At 38.7% G+C, this 15839-nt stretch overlaps 1 long non-coding RNA gene across 2 annotated transcripts in view; it reads left to right on the top strand.

The window, feature by feature from the left end:
* Positions 1-8506, top strand: part of Gm45968 — a 161620-nt gene extending 153114 nt beyond the window's left edge. For both annotated transcript variants that reach the window (XR_001782016.2, XR_001782015.1), the window contains exon 6: positions 8235-8506. This is a non-coding gene — a long non-coding RNA (predicted gene, 45968). The remainder of the gene's footprint in view (positions 1-8234) is intronic.
* The last annotated feature ends 7333 nt before the right edge of the window (positions 8507-15839 follow it).

The following is a 15839-nucleotide window of genomic DNA, read 5'->3' as shown; positions in this document are numbered from 1 at the left end:
GTACCCCGGAGCTCTTGACTCTAGCTGCATATGTATCAAAAGATGGCCTAATCGGCCATCACTGGAAAGAGAGGCCCATTGGACACGCAAACTTTGTATGCCCCAGTACAGGGGAATGCCAGGGCCAAAAAGGGGGAGTGGGTGGGTAGGGGAGTGGGGGTGGGCGGGTATGGGGGACTTTTGGTATAGCATTGGAAATGTAAATGAGCTAAATACCTAATAAAAAATGGAAAAAAAAGAACATAATGACCAGAAGCCAGTGTAATTTGGTTCCATCAGAACCTAGCTCTCCTACCACAACAAGGTCTATATACCCTAACATGCCTGAAGAGCAAGATTCTGACCTTAAATCCCATCTCATGAAGAGGTCTTTAAGGAGGATATAAATAATTCCCCTAAAGAAACACAGGAAAATACAAATGAATAGGAGAAGGAATTGAACAAAATGGTCCAAGACCTAAAAATGGAGATAGAAACAATAAAGAAATCACAAGTGGAGGCAACCCTGGAGATAGAAAACCTAGGAAGAACAAAAGGCTCAAGCATCACTATCAGAACACAAGAGATGGAAGAGAGACTCTCAGGCATAGAAGGTACCATAGAAGATACTGATACATCAGTCAAAGCCAATGCCAAGTGTAAAAAGTTCCTAACCTAAAAAAATCCAGGAAATTCGAGCCACAATGAGAAGACCAAACATAAGAATAATAGAGATAGAAGAGAGTGAAGTTTCCCAGTTCAAAGGCAGAAAACATCTTTAACAAAATCACAGAAGAAAACTTTCCTAAGCTAAAGAAAGAGATGGCCACAAATGTACAAGAAGTCTTCTGAATACCAAGTAGATTGGACCAGAAAAGAAAATCTTCATGCCATATAATAATCGAAATACTAAATGTACAGAACAAAGAAAGAATATTAAAAGCTGTAATGGATAAAGCCCAAGTAACATATAAAGACTGACCAATCAGAGTTATACCAGAGTTCTCAACAGAGACTCTAAAAGCTAGGAGATTCTGAACAGATGTCTTACAGACTCTAAGAGAACACAAATGCCCAGGCTACCATACCCAGCAAAACTCTCAATCAGCATAGAAGGAGAAACCAAGATATTCAGTAACAAAACCAAATTTAAACAATATCTTTTCTGTCAATTCAGCCCTACATAGGATACTAGAATCAAAACTCCAACACAGTTACTATAACTATATCCAAGAAAATAATAAATTAACCATCTCACAATAAACCAAAAGAAAGGAATCACACATACATAATACTACCTCCAATAACAAAATAAGAGGAAGTAATAATAATTGGTAATTAATATATCTCTAAATCAATGAACTCAATTTCCCAATAAAAAGACATAGGCTAACAGACTGGTTACATAAATGAGATCCAAAATTTTGTTCCACAAAAGAAACATACTTCAGAAACAAAGATAGAAACTACCCCAGAGTAAAGGCCTAGAAAAGAGGTTTCTAAATAAATGGTCCCAAGAAGCAAGCTGGAATAGCCATTTTAATATCCAATAAAATAGACTTTCAACTAGAACTTATCAAAAGAGATGGGAAAGGACACCTCATATCCATCAAGGGAAAAATCCACTGAGATTAAATCTCAATTCTGAACATCTATGCCCCAAATACAAGGGCCCCACATTTGTAAAAGAAACTTTAGTAAAGCTCAAAACACACATTAAAACCCATACAATAATAGTGTGAGACTTCAACATCCACTTTCACCAATGGACAGGTCATCAAAACATAAACTAAACAGAAACACAATGAAACTAACAGTTGTTATAAACCAAAGGGGTTTAAAAGATATCTACAGAACATTTCACTCCAAAACAAAAGAATATACATTCTTCTAACCACCTCATGGAACCTTCTTCAAAATTGACCATATAATTGGACACAAAACAAGCCTCATCAGATACAAGAAGATTGAATTAATCCCATGTATTCTATCAGATTAGCACAGATTAAGCAATAACAATAAAAACAACAGAAAGCCCATATATACAAGGGAGCTGAACAATGCTCTACTCAATGATAACTTAGGAAGAAATAAAGAAAGAAATTAAAGACTTTTTAGAATTAATGAAAATGAAGGTGCAACATATCCAAACTTATGGGACACAATGAAAGCAGTGCTAAGAGGAAATCTTATAACTCTGAGTGCCTTCATAAAGAAATTAGAGAGAGCATACACTAGCAGTTTAACAGCTCATCTGAAAGCTCTAGAACAAAAAGAAGCAGATACACCTAAGAGGAGTAGATGGCAGGAAATAATCAAACTAGGGGCTGAAATCAACCAAGTAGAGACAAAGAGAACTATACAAAGAATCAACAAAATTAGGAGCTGGATCTTTGAGAAAACAAGGTAGATAAACCCTTAACCAAACTAAGTAGAGGGCACAGAGACAGTATAAAAATTAACAAAATCAGAAATGAAAAGGGAGACATAACAACAGAAATTCAGGAAATTAAAAAAAAAATCAGATCTTCCTACAAAAGCCTGTCCTTGACAAAACTGGAAAAACTAGACAAAACGGATGATTTTCTAGACAGGTATCACATACCATACTTATATGAAGATCAGGTAAACTATGTAAACAGTCCCATTATCCCTAAAGAAATAGAAATAGTCATTAAAATTTTTCCCAACCAAAAAGCTCCCAGCTAGATGGTTTTAGTGCAGAGTTCTGCCAGACCTTCAACGAAGAACTAATACCAATACTAAGAGCTGGTACCTCAAACTATTAAAAAACAAAAAACCCAGAAGGAATACTACCTAACTCCTTCTACGAGGCCAGTTATTCTGATACAAAGACCCAACAAAGAGATACTCAGACCAATTTTATTAATGAATATTGATGCAAAAGTGCTCAACAAAATTCTCACAACTCAACTTTAAGAATCCATCAAAAACATCATTTACCACAACCAGGTAGGCTTCATCAAAGGGAGGCAGGGATTGTTCAATATATGAAAACCAATCAATGTAATCCACTCTATAAACAAACTCAAAGGAAAAAAAAAAACATGATTGTCCCAATCGATGCTGAAATAGCCTTTGACAAAACATAAACCCCTTCATGTTAAAACTGTTGGAGAGATCAGGAATTCAAGGCGTGCACCTAAGCATAATAAAAACAATACAGCAAGCCAATAGCCAACATAGACTAAATGGAAAGAAACCTCAAGCAATATTACTAAAATTAGGGACAAGACAAGGCTGCCCACTCTATCCCCAACTGTTTAATACAGTATGTGAAGTTCTAGCTAGTGCAATAAGACAACTAAAGGAGATCAAGAGGATACAAATTGGAAAGGAAGAAATCAAGGTATCAGTATTTGGGGATATGATAAGCGACCCACAAATTTTTAGCAGAAAACTCCTACAGTACATAAATAACTTCAGCAAAGTGGCTGGATACAAAATTAACTCAAAGAAATCAGTAGCCTTTCTTTACACAAATGATAAATGGGCTGAGAAAGAAATTGGGACCCTTCTGGCCAACCACTCAATTAGAAGTAACCCAATCCCAATACTGAGAGCTTCATTTGTTGGTGATAAGAGATGACCAGTTGGGCTCTGTCTTCCCCATTATTTGGTGATTTCATTTAGATTGCCTGTTGGGAACAAAATAAAAAAGGGGGGGCAGGGGGCCCTGGGAGAGAATGGAAGAAAAAATATGCCCACACCCCGCCAGAGTTTCTCTATTCTCTGGTCAGTCAGGCATGGGAGGGCTGCTATCTACCCTATCCACTCATCCCTGGGTGGGCATTCCTCTATCCCACTCTTCAGGGGGTGGTCAAGGGGCAGCTCTGCCTGGGGAAACCCCCAACCCTGGAGCTACTTTGCTAAAGCCACCAGGGTTGTGGGAGAGAGGGAAGAGGGAAGAAGTTCCCAACACTGACCAGAGTGCATAGCGGAACTTGAAGGAGCAGAGTAGAGACTCTATGGTTTTAGAGCTTTATTATAGAAATGCAGAGGAAAGAGAGAAAGTAGAAAGGAGAGAGAGAGAGAGAGAGGAGAGAGAGAGAGAGAGAGAGAGAGAGAGAGAGAGAGAGAGAGAGAGAGAGAGAGAGAGAGAGAGAGAAGAGAGGAAAGAAAACAAAGGGAAAGGGAAGAGGAGAGAGAAGTGAGAGAAGAGAGAGGTGAGAGGACAAAGGAATAAGGGAGCAAGGTGGGGGCTGAGCACCCCTTTTTATGGTCTTCACTGTTGACAGGAATTTAGCCTGAAGGTGAGAAGCTTGGGCCATTGCTTACGTGACTACTGACCATGCTTCTCTTGTGGGGGCTGTCGGAGGTGGTATCTTAGGCAGGGGCTGGAGTTCCAGGAGCTTGAGGGAACGCCTACCATGTTATGTAGGTGAATTATGACCATTGGGGTTCAGACCTCAGCTCGACTGGATACCAGCCTGCAATTCCCCACAATTGCCTTCATATATATGTGTGTGTGTGTATGTATATACATATATACATATGTATATGTACGTATGTATGTATGTATGTATATATGTATGTGTATGTCTGTATATGTATGCCTCTACTATCTTAAGTTTTCACACTACCTCTCAAATGGCTCAAATGGCTCTTAATTTCAGCTGTCTCTCCCCACATTCCCTCACACATCCCCTTCCCCCTGACCACTCATGCCCCTCCCCCAACTATGCATCCATAACTATCAAGTCTATTTCCATTTTCTAACAAGATCTATCTGTCCTCCATAGTCCCTATTCTATATCTACCCTCTGTGATTCTATGGGCTGTTACTGACTTAACAGCTAGTGTCCACATAGAAACAAATAGATACCATAATTCTGGTTACCTCATTCAGGATGTCTTTTTTTTTTTTTTTTTTTTTTTTTTTGTTACTTCCATTTATCTGCAAATTTCATGATTTTGTTTTTTGTTATTTGTTTTTGAATGGTCAAGTAGTACTCCATTGTGTAAATTGTACCACATTTTCTTTATCTATTATTTTGTTGAGGGACATCTAGGTTATCTCAAATTTCTGACTATTACACTACAGCAGCAATGGACATGGTTGAGCAAGTGTCTCTGTAGTAGGATGAAATGTTCTTTTGTTATATGCCCAAGAGTTGTATAGCTCTGTTGTGGGGGTAGATCACTTCCCATCTGCCATATTGATATCCATCTGCCATATTGATTTCCATAGTAGCTGCACAAATTTGTACTCTGATCAGTGATGGACTTAACCATTTTGACAGGTAAAATTTGTAAAAATCTTCTCCCATTCTGTAGGCTGCTGATTGATTCAAATGACCATGTTCTTTCCTACACAGAAGCTTTTTAGTTTCATAAGGTCCCATTTATTAATTATTGATCTTAGTGTCTGAGCTATTGGTATTTTATTCAGGAAGTTGTCTCCTATGCCAATACATTTTTGACGATTCCTTACTTTCTCTTTATGAGGTTCAGTGCATCTGGTTTTATGTTGAGGTCTTTGATTCGTTTGGAGTTGAATTTTGTGCGATAGATATGGATTTATTTGAAATTTTCTACATGTAGTCATCCAATTTAACCAACACCATTTCTTTTGTTTTTCCTTTTATTTGATATTTCCTTTATTTACATTTCAAATGTTATCCTCTTTCCAGGTCTCCCCTCTGGAACCCCCCTATCCCATTCCCCCTCCCCTGCCTCTATGAGGGTGCTCCTCCACCCATCTACCCACTCCTGCCTTCCAGCTCTGGCATTCCCCTACACTGGGGCATCGAACTTCCTTAGGACCAAGGGCTGTTCCTTCCACTTATGTCCAACAAGGCCATCCTCTGCCACATATGCGGCTGGAGCCATGGGTCCCTCCATGTGTACTATTTGGTTAGTGGTCCAGTCCCCAAGAGCTCCAAGGGGGTTTGGCTGGTTGACACTGTTGCTCCCTCATGGGGCTGCAAATCCCCTCAGCTCCTTCAGTCCCTTCTTCAACTCCTCCATAGGGGACCCAGCTCTTAGACCAATGGTTGGCTGTGAGCATCTGCCTCTGTTTTTGTTGGGTTCTGGCAGAGCCTTTCAGGAGACAGCCATATCAGGCTCCAGTTAGCAAGCACTTCCAGGCATGCCCAATAGCAGCCAGGTTTGGTATATATGGGATTGGATCCCCAGGTGGGGCAGTCTCTGGATGGCTTTTCCTTCAATCTCTGCTCCCCACTTTCCAACACCATTTCTTAAAAATCCTATCTTCTAGTGTGTATTTATGACTTTATAAAAGATCAGGTGTGAATTCATGTGGGTCTTTCAATTTGATTGTATTGATCAGTATGTCTGTTTTTATGCCAATACCATGATATTTTTATTACCATTAGCTCTGGAGTACGTTTTGAGGCCAGGGATGGTGATACCTCCAGAAGTTCTTTTATTATTATGACTTGTTTTAGAAATCCTGAGAATTTTGTTTTTCCATATGATGTCGACTATTGCCCTTTCAAGTGTTGGAATTTTAATGGGTATTGTATTGAATCTGTAGATTGCTTTTGGTAGGATGGTCATTTTTCTATATTAATTCTACTAATCCATGAGCATGGGAGATACGTTCAGATTCTGATATCTTTTTAATTTTTTTCTTCAAAGACTTAATGTTTTATTATACAAGTCTTTTAGTTGCTTGGCTAGAGATATGTTGAAATATTTTATATTATTCGAGGCTATTGTAAAACATCTTATTTCCCTGTTTTTTTTTTTTTTTTATTCCTCAATCAATTTGTCATTTGTATTTAGGAAGGCTACTTGTTTATATGAGTTAATTTTGTATCTAGATTCTTTGTTAGCAGTGTTGATCAGCGATTGGCACTTCCTGGTAGAATTTTTCAGGTCCCTTAAGCATACTATCATATTATTTGGTAGCATTTTTATTACCTATGATGGTGCTTGCTCTTCTCCTGTCATCAAACAGGCTACGAATGGATACTCTTCCTGCCAGCCTCCCAGTTCTTTCTTTAGAGTATAAATGAAGGTTTCCTGTCTTGTTGCTTACACAGTTCCTTTTGCTAAAACTCACTTATTTAGCAACTTACAGTTTCTCAGGGGTTTATAGTTTGCCTTAAGATCATTGATTAAGTCTGTGGAATTCAGCTCCCAAGCCAACCCTTGCAACATGCAGCTGCAAAGGATTCTGGGTGTCCTGGAGATGCAGATGACTCTCACCTCAGCATGGAGTCCTGGCCCACCAGTAGGAAGTTCCACGAATGAAAGATCATGTCGTCCCAGGCAGACATTCCATGATAACAGACAAAAATAAAATGTTAAACATGGTTGAAGCACCCTTGTGCCATACTGATTTTTTTCTTTTTTCCAGATTGATTTCCACTTTTCTCTGCTTTTTGCAGTTAATGGGGTGTGTGAGCGAATGTGTATGTGTTTGTATGGGTGCCTCACACATCCGGATGTAGAACTTTATAGAAATGAATTTCAGTGAGAATTTGTTTTTCAAGTATAAGAGCACATCAAAGAAAAGGAAACTCTCCAGCTGTCGACTGGCTTTCACCACTAATTACGTGAGAAAGAGAATGTCAGTAACTAAAAAGAAATCCTTAGATCAATGGGTTGCAGCTTTTCTGATTTTAAAGTTCTTTACAAGAACCTTGTCAAAAAGATTATGCAAAGAAAAAAATGTGGGCTGGAATTCTCATAGATACTAGGGAAATTTCTTTGTTGTCTCTAAGTTTAAAGAGAAACACAAAAAAATCAGAATCTTTTTTTTTTTTTTTTTTTGGCAAGGCTCCTAGCTGAGAGTTGGCTCGTGTGTTGGGTTATGCAGTCAATATTTCTTGGGAACTGCTTCCGACTGAACATAGAAACAAAAGCTGGGCTAGCTCATGTAGTGAAATTGAAATAATTGGTGAGACAAAGGTGGGAAATCAACCAATTTGGGGGTAGTTCAGACCTAATGGACTCTCTGCTGCGGTGACCTGCAGTCACCTTAATTCTTCCTTTGTTCTAGTGTATGGGCCTGGTTTTATAAACTGGTAGGAGGTTAATGTTTCAGGCTGTGACACTCTTCTGTCCCTGGAATAACTAAGTATGCATTAGAAAATCAATTTGCTCTCATTAGTGAGAATCTCCCAAAGGATGCTTGTGTTGGGAAGCACTCCTCTGAAGATGGCTACACTTTCATTTTGGCTTCATTTGTTGGAACTGCAGAGAAGACTAAACATGTTCATTTGCTGTGTTTCTTATTAAGGCTTTTATCCACTTCTTTTCAGTGTACACACATGTGGAACCTGGATGTAATGGCTGAGATCTGTCATTTGCAGTAGCGCACGGATCACCCTGGAATAAATTAATGGCATTTGCTTTCAACACCCATGTCTACAAATCTGCAAGTGAGAAGGAAATGTGTGAAACTTCAAACCCAGACATGGCTGCATTTAAAAACAACATTCTTTGTTTTGTTGGTTTTTTTTAATTAGATATTTTTCTTATTTACTTTTCAAATGTTATCCCCTTTCCTGGTCTGCCCCCCCATATCATATTATTGCCCACCCCCTAACCCCCATATTCCATCCCCCTGCTTCTATGAGGGTGTTCCCCCCCCCCCCCCCCACTCCTGCCTCCCCGCCTTGGCATTCCCTTATACTGGGGCATCAAGCTTTCACAGAACCAAGGGCCTCTCCTCCCATTGGAGGACCAGCAAGGCCATTCTCTGCTACATATGTACTCTTTGGTTGGTGGTTCAGTCCCTGGGAGCTCCAGGGATCTGATTGATTGATATTGTTGTTCTTCCTATGGGGTTGCAAACCCCTTCAGCTCCTTCAGTCCTTTTCCTAACTCCTCGTTCTTACATACTCAGAAACACTGTGTAGTGTGTACGACTGGTCTGTCTCTCTGTGCATACTCAGGTACGTTTTTCATACTGAAGAACTCAGTAATTTTGTGTTTGAACTTTTGATCAGATGGAGATGTATAGTTCTTAGCTATTTTAAAATGTGTCATAAGTGTGTCTGTCCAACTAATGTAAAATAAACAATTAGTCAAGGGTCCTATTAATATAAACACTTATACGCAGACACAGGATATGAGTGCACATATACTTTCATTTTATGAATATATGCATATTTAAGCAATTAAAAAATGTTCCCCCTTCCTATATTGCAATTCTAAATCTGCCTTAAAAAAAAGTACCAACTTTTGTAAAGGCTGGAAAATATTTTTTAAAATGAAATGGAAGGAAATGAGATAAAGTAGCATGGAATCAAAACATTCTCTTCCTGTTAGTGAGCAGCACTTGCAGGAGGCAGGAGGCAGGAGGCAGGAGGCAGGAGGCAGGAGGCAGGAGGCAGGAGGCAGGAGGCAGGAGGCAGGAGGCAGGAGGCAGGAGGCAGGAGGCAGGAGGCAGGAGGCAGGAGGCAGGAGGCAGGAGGCAGGACAGAGGCAGACTAGGTGAGTCTCTGGAGACCAGTTCTGTGGAATGGAGATGAGGCCGCTTATCCCTCCCTGTCCTTTTGTTTGTTTACCTTCCATTGTAGAGCAACTGGGAAATAGCCTTGCTAGCCTCCCTGGCCTGCTCTTAGCTCTAAAAAGTTTAACTTGCTTTGCTCTGCTGTATTCAGACCACCAGCTTACATTCCCTTGGGAACGATGTATTTGGCATCATTTCCAGATAGTGTTCAAGAAAGAAAATTTCCACTTCTGTGTTTGCTGGGCCCCGGCTTGGCCTAGTCGGCCATCACTAGAAAGAGAGGCCCATTGGACTTGCAAACTTTATATGCCCCAGTACAGGGGAATACCAGGGCCAAAAAGGGGGAGTGGGTGGGCAGGGGAGTGGGGGTGGGTGGATATGGGGGACTTTTGGTATAGCATTGGAAATGTAAATGAGTTAAATACCTAATAAAAAATGGAAAAAAAAAAAAAGAAATTGTCACTAAGACACCATGGGAAAAAAAAAAAAAAAAAAAAAGAAAGAAAATTTCAAGGCCATCGATGCAGCGATGCAGCATTTTCAAAACTGAAGGCTCAATGGAGAAGGGAAGAGTTCATCCAGAGCGGACAGAGTAAAGAATCTACTTGCCAAGTCTTTGCCTCCACCTCCATTTGGGGAGGAGTTGGCAATAAACACCTCTCATTTTTAATGGCTGTGGCGGAGGTCCTTGATGGTGCAATATTTTGTCTTGTACTTCATACTTCTCTCAATGTCTCCATCTAGGTCCATAGGAAGCTCGCTACTACAGCAGCTGTACCATCTGTTTCAAATATTATTTCAGCCTTCACTGTTTTGGGATAAATTTCATAAAGTGTATTGCATACACACACATTTAATTGAACAAACGAGAAGCCTTTCCAGTTTAAAAAGCCTTCCTAAATGACAAGAAGTGTCCAATTTCCATTCAAATGGTTACTCCAGGGTTTTAAAATGTGTGAATTCATCTAAAAGAGGCTGCTGGTGTATTTTGAGGCAGATGGCTTGATTCTGTGAAGAAAAAAATTAAGTGGGTTTTACTATCAATCTTGTGCTTTTTTTTTGGCAAAAGACTGACATAATAAAGATGTGAGTATTACTAAGAACGCTTTTTAATAATGATTCTACCTTATGTTTTCCCTCAAGAATATGGTTAACTGACTAGGAAAATCTATTTAGAGATTTTATGTTTATCTGTAATGATCAGCTTAGGATTAAAAAAAAAAAAAAAAGAAAAGAAAAGAAAAAAAAATGAAGAAGAAGCAGCCCACTAACAGAACTGCTGAAACACAAAAGGAAGATAATTTGCTACAACTTTCTAAAGGCATCCAAGAGGGAGGGAAGGCTGGCGTTGATCTCTTGTTTCTCCTGCAGAATAGTCATGAAGGCAGTAGATTGAAGATTTCTGCAAGGAAGGGAGGGGATTTAATCTTAGAAGACGGCCATTAGAGGGAAACCTTAAATATCCCGTCTCAGGGCTGGAGAGATGGCTCAGTGGTTTAGAGCACTGACTGCTCTTCCAGAGGTCTTGAGTTCAATTCCCAGCAACCACATGGTGGCTCACAACCATCTCTAATGGGATCAGATGCCCTCTTATTGGTGTGTCTAAAGACAGCTAGAGTGTACTCATATACATATAAAAAAAATCCTGTCACAGGTTCCTTGTCTGGAAGATTGCAGTTTTGAAAGCAACCAGCAGGATCAGTTTAAGTTGTGATTGCTGTGTGCTCTCAACCTCACTCTTGGTATCCACCGTGTCACTTCAAAAGTCCTCTGATGATTCCATTTCTTCCATTTGTAGTTTTCACAGTTGATTGGACTCTTGCTTAGTTTCTGATTACTGCAAATAAAGCACGGGGTGTCTGTCTCCTTTCACTTGAAAATGATTGTTCAGAAGCTGAGTCCTATGCCAATCAGTCCATCACTTCCTTTGGTGCTAATTATTTATTTAGGGATAAGCACATGAGCTAAGTTATCTCAATTAGCCTAAAAGACAGCTTGTCTTTGGAACACTGGGGAAAATACACTCTTTCTTTTCTAGTGAACATGAACCAGAAAACACCAAGTTTTTATGTTTTTACTGAGAACATTCTGGAAACACAATACAGTGTAGGATAAAGTGAACATTGTGGATGGCAGATGGAAAGGAGAAAGCACTCATGTCTTTAATGAGATAATTGAGCCGCTGGGCTTACTTCCCCTGTGACGTCAATACAATTCTTATATCTACTGTACCCTAACAGATTTGCTAAAGTGTGGTGTTCATGGTGAGGCAGTGTTGCTCATGGTCATATAGATGTTGAAACCTCCCAAAGAAGTTGGATGCTACCTCTGTTTTCTGAAACATTGTCTTGTTTTCATATGGAGGTAAATAATACAACAAATTATTAAATGAGTATTAGAATTAGGAGGTAGCTTAAGATGTCTGTGTATTCTGCTATTAGCTGAAGGTGACTATTTTCTTAGCGGGTGGTTCCCTTCAGTATAGTTCTTAAATAGTCCCCACTTTTGGTTTCTTCTTTGATATATAAAGAAAAACTTAGAAACAAGCCTACATAAAAATTCACATGCAAAACAAGCAAACAAAAGTCTCAAACTTGAAATACTGAGTTTCATTTAGACTGGTTGCATGGTTGATTGTGGTTTTCCCTTTGGAGTCTCCAATTCTTTGCTGATAAATGTTTTCTGTTTTGCTCAAGAACTGTAGATTGTTTCTACTTACAGAAGGCTCCAATTTTACATAGATGCAGTGAAGTCTGGGGAGTATTGGTAATTTACTTCATTTATTGAAAAATATGGTAGCATGGTAGTATGTTCCAGACATCATTTACTAATGGCAAGAGCATAATTTAAATATTTAATTGTGCACTATTCCTTGTAACATCTTGTTTATTAAAAATGCATCTGAAGCCACATGTGATGGCACATGCCTTTGATCCCAGCACTTTGGAGGCAGAGGTAAGCAGATCGTGGTGAGTTTGAGGCCAGCCTGGTCTACAAAGCTCCAGGTCAGCCAGGGATGTTACACAGAGAACGAACTCTTGTCTCAAAAGACAAAAACAATAACAACAAAAATGCATCTGAATTAAAAAAAAAAGCCACAAGAATTAAAATTAACACAGAAAATAAAGATAAGAAAGGAAGAAGAAAAATAGCAAAAGGAAAAAAAGTTTTGGGAAGGTTAATAATGTCTTTTCTAGATTCATGTAGTTACTACTTGATCCTCAAAGATACTTTGGCATAAAACAAAACAAAAAACAAACAAACAAAAACTAAAACAGCATTAAAGTCACACTAGGCAATTTGAAGGGCAATACATGCAGAAGCAATAGACATTAGGAAGATGTAAAGCAGAATTGGATTTTTGAAGTAACCATAAAGAATAACTACAATTATTACAAATGTGAAATAGTAATAATGGAGGAAGAAGGATTTTGTCAGTTTTACAAAAACACAATAAAGCTTTGGAAAAACTTAAAGGCCATAATCATTAGGATCTAGAGGCAGAGTTCATCTTTAGGGTGTTAATAGTAGACTGATGAAAGTAGAAGCTGGAATGGTGTAAGTATCTGGAAAGGAGTTCCCAGCCATCTCCAATAGATCTGGCACAAATAGCTTGAGAGAGAGAGAGAGAGAGAGAGAGAGAGAGAGAGAGAGAGAGAGAGAGAGAGAGAGAGAGAGAGTAAGGGTGCGTGTGTGTGTGTTTAAAATAATTAAGAAGAAATCATAAATTTGAGAGAGAATAGGCATTCCTACCTCTTTAAATGTTGTTTACAGTTTTATATATTTATGTGATGAAGTTTAGTCATTTCACCCCATTATTTGCTCTCATCCTCATCCCTTTTCTTCTCAAGAAGTCACCCTCCTATTTTTATTCCATGTTCTCTGTGTGGCCACTGAGTTGACAAGGGTGGCCTGAATAAGAATGAATGAGGTGGGGGGATCTTTCCTGGACCATGGACTATTTCCAGGCAGGATTGCATTTGTTAGGGAATACATGTTATGTCCCCGCAGATTTATGTATTGGCTATAAACTCCAATGGAATGGTTTTGAGAAGTAGAATTTGGGAGGTTAATTGGGTCCAGCAGAGACACTACTCAGCTCTCTCACTTTTGCTATCAAATTCCCTATCAAGAGAATGTGGGTATTACACGTGTGGATCATTCTAGACTCTCACTTATAAGTGAACACTGAAGAGTACCTATCAAATTAAGGAAAATAACATCAAAATGTGTAACCATACATAGCCAGTTGAAATAAGAGTTGAAATTGAATTACAGAAGAAAAAATATTGCAATTATTTAATTAAAAGTTTAGATTTTGAGGGTTACTACATTTATACATCTGAAACACACTACTGATGAATTATGAATTCACAAAAATTTGTAAAAATAACAGTAACAGTAAGATTGTTGCAATAAATGGAATGATATAGAAAAGAAAATACTTTTTTATTAACATATGTCCTTTGGATTTAATAAAGAGTCTTCCATACAAATGTATCATGTGCTTTGACTATACCAAGCACCTTGTCCAGTCCTTATTCCTATTTATTCCCCTGGATTGTCTTGTTTCTGCTCTCATATCTTATACACATTTGTGATTTTACATATCTATACAACATAAAATCCAGAAAAGAGAAAACACATGACACTTGCCTCTCTGAGCATGACTTATTTTGCATAGTATGATGGTCTATGTTGCATCCATTTTTCTTCAAATAAAGTAATTTTAAAAAAAATTTTTATTTTTTTAAAATTAGGTATTTTCTTCATTTACATTTCCAATGCTATCCTAAAGTCCCCCATACCCTCCCCCCCAACTCCCACTTCTTGGCCCTGGTGTTCCCCTGTACTGAGGCATATAAAATTTGCAAGACCAATGGGCCTCTCTTTCCACTGATGGCCAACTAGGCCATCTTCTGATACATATGCAGCTAGAGACAAGAGCTCTGGGGAGTACTGGTTAGTTCATATTGTTGTTCCACCTATAGGGTTGCAGACCCCTTTAGCTCCTTGGGTGCTTTCTCTAGCTCCTCCATTGGGGGCCCTGTGATCCATCCAATAGCTGACTGTGAGCATCCACTTCTGTGTTTGCTAGGCCCCGGCATAGCCTCACAAGAGACAGCTATATCAGGGCCCTTTCAGCAAAATCTTGCTAGTGTATGCAATGGTGTCAGCGTTTGGAGGCTGATTATGGGATGGATCCTCGGGTATGGCAGTCTCTATATGGTCCATAATTTTTAAATGGCTGAATTATACTCCATTCTCTCTCTCCCAACTTCCCTTCTTACTCCTCCCCACCCCTGCTGTATGTGTGTGTGTGTCTGTGTTTATTCTTTCATCTATCACCAGACCAGTTGATTCTATAACTTGGCTATTGTGAATTGTGCTGTGGTAAACACAATGTACATGTATCTCTGTGGTATATTGCTTCAGAGCCGTTGCAGTGCTCCCCTAAGAGAGGCACCGCTGGATCTTATGATAATTCTATTTTTAAATTTTTGAGGAACCTCCACAATGATTTCGATAAATGACTGGACACACATTATAAAGGGTTACATTTCTTCACATTGTTGCCAAATTTTCTTGCACTTTTGTATTTCATTTGTGCGAATGAATGTGTGTGTGTGTACACATAATTTGTGTGATGTAGGTGTGTGTCCAGGCAACAACTCTGGATGTTGTTCCTTTGGCACTGTCCAACCTTCTGTCTTTCTTTAGATAGGGTTTCTCTCTGGCCTGGAACTTGCCAAGTAGAGTGTTGGCTGATCAGTGCACCCGAGGCGTACCCATCTTTGCTTGTTTTCACTATTATTTGATTTTAGGAATTCAAGAATTTCCCTAATTTCTTTGTTGACCTCTTAATCATTCAAATTCTATTTCTCAGTTTGCATGCATTTCTGTTTTCTGTAGTTTTTCTTTCTGTCGAAGTCTGATTTTAGTCTACTATGATCATATAGAACACGAGGAATCTCAATTTCCTGTTTGTTATTTTGTGTGCTATACTATGGCTTATTTTAGAAAGTTTTATATAGGCTGCTAAGATGATGTGCATTCTTCACTTTTTGGGTAGAATATTGAGAAGATGTTTAAATCAGTTTGAACTACAACATTATTAACTCATGTTTCTTTTTTGAATTTTTGTCTAGATGACTCATTTGTTGGTGAGATCTTGGTGCTAAAGTCACTCATTGTTATTATATTGAGGGCAATCTGTGTCTTTAAGTCCTGCAGTGTTTATGAAATTGGGTGCATTTTGTTTTAGTATATATATTTAAATTTGTTCCATCCTTTTAAATGTGAAGTGACCTTCTTTTTCTCTTCTGAATAATTTTGGTCCAAAGCCTAATTTTCAGACATAATATGGCTGTATCTTTGTAATTTCTATGTACCTTGCTTTGAATTCCAT

This window comes from Mus musculus, chromosome 16 (genome assembly GCF_000001635.26).
Source record: "Mus musculus strain C57BL/6J chromosome 16, GRCm38.p6 C57BL/6J".
Taxonomy (NCBI): domain Eukaryota; kingdom Metazoa; phylum Chordata; class Mammalia; order Rodentia; family Muridae; genus Mus; species Mus musculus.
This window is presented reverse-complemented; position numbering and strand designations above follow the sequence as displayed.